The sequence below is a fragment of the Musca autumnalis genome, unplaced genomic scaffold (genome assembly GCF_047663935.1).
Source record: "Musca autumnalis isolate F117 unplaced genomic scaffold, ASM4766393v1 scaffold_3, whole genome shotgun sequence".
NCBI lineage: Eukaryota > Metazoa > Arthropoda > Insecta > Diptera > Muscidae > Musca > Musca autumnalis.
This window is the reverse complement of record NW_027411866.1, coordinates 71,564,494-71,568,417: the sequence shown is the minus strand read 5'-3', so window position 1 is coordinate 71,568,417 and position 3,924 is coordinate 71,564,494. Positions and strand designations below refer to the sequence as shown.

The 3,924-nt window shown below is 33.9% G+C and overlaps 1 long non-coding RNA gene across 1 annotated transcript; it reads right to left on the bottom strand.

Annotated features, from left to right (window-relative positions):
• Positions 1–1,584: 1,584 nt before the first annotated feature.
• LOC141399642 (uncharacterized) lies at positions 1,585–1,949 on the bottom strand. Its single transcript, XR_012411892.1, has 2 exons — positions 1,850–1,949; positions 1,585–1,771 (listed from the first exon to the last, which is right to left on the bottom strand). It is a non-coding gene; the product is annotated as an uncharacterized lncRNA (long non-coding RNA).
• Positions 1,950–3,924: the final 1,975 nt, after the last annotated feature.

Sequence of the window (3,924 nt, the reverse complement as noted above, 5' to 3'; positions counted from 1 at the left end):
CATGACCAGACCAGAATAGTTTTGGCTCAACTAAACTTGAGGTAGTGCAGCCGTCTAAAATCCTATAGGATAAGGATCGATGATACCGCGGAAAACATCTGCCCAGCATGCGACACAGAGCCGCAGGACATCCTGCACCTTCTAAACTGCCCTGACTGTCCTAACTCCAGTGACTACAACCCATCGAAGCAGAACTGGAGATAGACCCAAAGCCAGATTAAGCAGAACAGATAAAAAAGTAGTATCCGTCGGCTCTGCCGAAAGAGATATACCCTCATTCATTTATTGCGAATATATAATTAAATACTGGCTACGAATCCGAAATCCTTTTCCCCAAAAATTATGTATTGGGGGGTTTCAGAGTTTGTAGAGACAAAAACATTTTTTTCAAAAGTGCTGCGGAGGAGGTACCTGCAGGAATGCATCAGCATAGTCCATTTTGGAAGTGGATTTTATTCAGAGAAACGTTTTTTTCGAAAGAGCTACTAAAAGCTACTAAATGGGATGTCATGTGGTTAAAAACTTCTCCATCAAAAATTGTGGTCATAGACCTATGCTGTAGTATGGCCCCCATATAACGGCACAGACCTATCTCCGGTATTTCGAAGTTTTAAGCTGAACGAATTATTTAAAATTAGGTATTTGGGGTACTTTAAATTGTGGGCATTAATACTTTCCTAACAGAAAGAAAACTAATTATTCAATATAAGTTCAAAATATTTCATGATGTAGGATATAAAATAACTTAGTGCTTTTTTATTCCTTTTTGTACATCTTCCGTTGTCTATCTTTGTTTCTTTTGTAGTACATTGATGATGAAGTGTGTCAGAACTATTTCTAGTACTGACTACACTTAGTTGGCATGCCGACAGCTCTTGGCACGTCGTACGCAGGCTACTTGTAAGTACCCCGGACTACTTCTATAGCAGAGCTGAGCAAAAACGAGAGAGAGGCAAATTTAAGGGAGAAATAATATTTAATTTTTCTTAATGTTTCATTACTTATTTCAAAATTTTTTTAACATTAATGTTGTCTCAAATCGTCCACAATGCAAATTATTAAAAAATATAAATAAAAAATTGCATAAACTTTTATGGTTTATGGTTCACAACAAACTAAGAGTACGATTTCACAATTTGTGCTCACCGCTGTTCTGTAGCATCGAGGAGTAGTTGCTAACAACTAAATGTTTTTGACATTTGTCGACCATTCAGATTCTCGGAAAAAACTATTTCGCCAACTTGGTGTTTGAAATGTGTACTGTGGATTAGTCAGTCCACCTCCTTGGACTTGAGACAGTGTTTGGCGGAGTTGTGATTGGGAAATACTTTTTAAGGGAGGACAAATGTGTATTTCATTATCGACTATGAAAAGAATTTATTTTCTTATAACTTAAGTAACTTAAAATACCACAATGAATCAAATCACTTTTATCAATAATCACCTATCAATATTTTATAATAATAATTAACAATATATATTTAGATTTAATAAACGTTTATACATAAAAAATATTAATTGGCAATTATAAAGCAATTTCCGTTTACAGGTTACTCATTCGTATAAAAAAAACAAATTTCAATCTAACAAATCAAAATGTTCTCCAGAGAGAAAGTACAAATATTTATTGTGTATTTATAGAAAAAAAACACAATTCAAATTATATACACTTATTTATCAAATTATGCATTTCCGGTTGATGGGTGGACGGATGGATGGTAGGTAACGATGTTGATGATGATGATAATCATCAGGTGAGAGATACATTTTACTAGAAAAAATTAAAAATCGACAAAAAATAACATCAGCGACAAAACTAGATAATGGGCCAACAATGACAACAACCAACATTTAAGTGTCATTATTTTGTCAGTTAAGTTTTGTTGTTTTGTTGGTAGTTTTTTCTCGTTGTTGTTGCTGCTGCTAATGTAGGTGCTGTTGTCACTGTTCACTTTCAGCTTGAATGTCGTTATTTAACTGAATAAACCGACTGTTAAAATACAAACTAAAATGCATTTAACATTTGGTGAAATTACCAGTGTCTAGTTTGTACATGTAGAATTTTTGTTTGAAATTTGTTGAACAGTGGTTCGGCGTATTATTTTCCTCGGTAAAAATTTCTAAAAATAGAAAAATAAATTCATGTGAATTTTGGAGAGAAGCATCCAAAGCCAATGAAAAACTTTTTCAATGTGGCTAATATTAGTTGATTTTGGCCAAACACATTGCAACATGTAGAAATATTGGCCCCAGTTTTATTACATACACCCGGTCCTAAATATACTTAGTTTTAATGATAGCTATGTGCCTTCACTTTCACATTTTCAACCAAAAATTTAACCTTCACATATATATTTTCAAATATTTGCTACCAATAATCAGTAACTATTTCACTGTACCACCAGCTGTAATTATAACAAAGTGGCGTGGGGGGATGATGAAATTAACAACAGCAACACTTACAACAGCAAAATATTATAAACTGTCAACACTTTTCACGCAACACATCACTGATGGCAAAAGCAAACAACAATTTAAAACAGCCGTAATTGTCGTACATAGCGCGGTCGCTGCTGCTGTTGTTATTGTAGCCGTTAATGGCTCAACAAAATATGAGAAATTAATGACAAGTTTTCGTTACTTTTTTGTTGGTTTGCCAGTTTTTCTAGTTTTGTTAAAAACAAATTAAAAGGCAATTCCGCATAAGTTGTTTTCCTCTTTTTCTGCTTCTTCTAGATAGTTGTCAAATTTACGAAATTAAAGTGACTTGAGACAGACGACGGACGTCTCTTGAGGTTTTATTAAAATCCGCTTATTTGCACTGTTGAAAAACAAAGTGAAGAGTGGGAGAAGGAAACAAAATCGAGTGTCTTTTGGCGACGCATTTAATTTGGTTTATACGCTTCGCTGCATAATTTGGGGTGAATGTGGTATTTTTTAAAGCGGGACAATCAAGTATCCCTGCCACAGTGGGTACAGCAGGTGTGTAATGGGATTGGATAACTAATTACGAAATCTTTTGGTACAAGAAATAGGAAAGTGTGTTCACTAGAAAATCGTTTTTAAGAATTGTTCTTGATTTCCTCTCTTACACCATGGAAAGAAGCATCTGTTGACCAAAATCTTTCCTTGATTTTCAATACTCGTGTGTTTCGTTTTAATTATGCTGATAACAATGTAGTTGAAGTTATGTATATACGTCATTTATAACATCGTGATCCACATAAAACATTTTGTTAGGCCCACTGTAAATTTGGTTTTCCAAACATGATTTTTGTTTAAATTCTGCCTGCCTTCTTGCAGGTGCTAGTGACCGTATTTGATCCACCTGACTTGTTACTGAATCCATAATCATTAACGCTGTTTACACAAAGCAAACTACACCTATCTCATCAGTCGCATTTAAATATTTTATATATTTAACATATGAATGGAATTGAATCAAAGTTTTAAGTGTTAATTTTTGGTTTGCGGAACGAAGCGGAAGTGATGACTATCTGAAAAAAATATTCATTGGAAAAGCAAATTAACAATAGGCCAACTTCAGATTTTTTTGGACAATATTAATATGTGAACAAGTAAAAAGTTGTTAAGTTCGGCCTGGCCGAACTTTTTATACCCTCCATCATAAAATAGTATTAATTAAAATGTAATAATTAGTTTGCTTTCACAATTAGTTTGCTTTTACAAATGCGCAAATTATATAATCTAAGTGTTCAGCCAGGTAAAAGGTACCACATACGGGGATATATTAAAGTGTAAGGATAATTAATTGTAAGGATATGTCCCTTACAATTTTTGATGGAAAAGTTTTATAACTGCAGACGACCTCAAAAGTCATATTGTGGATAGTTCCGTCAAACAATGTAGCGTAGACCCTCAAAATACTGAAAATTGGGAGGTACTGTTATATGGGAGCTATAC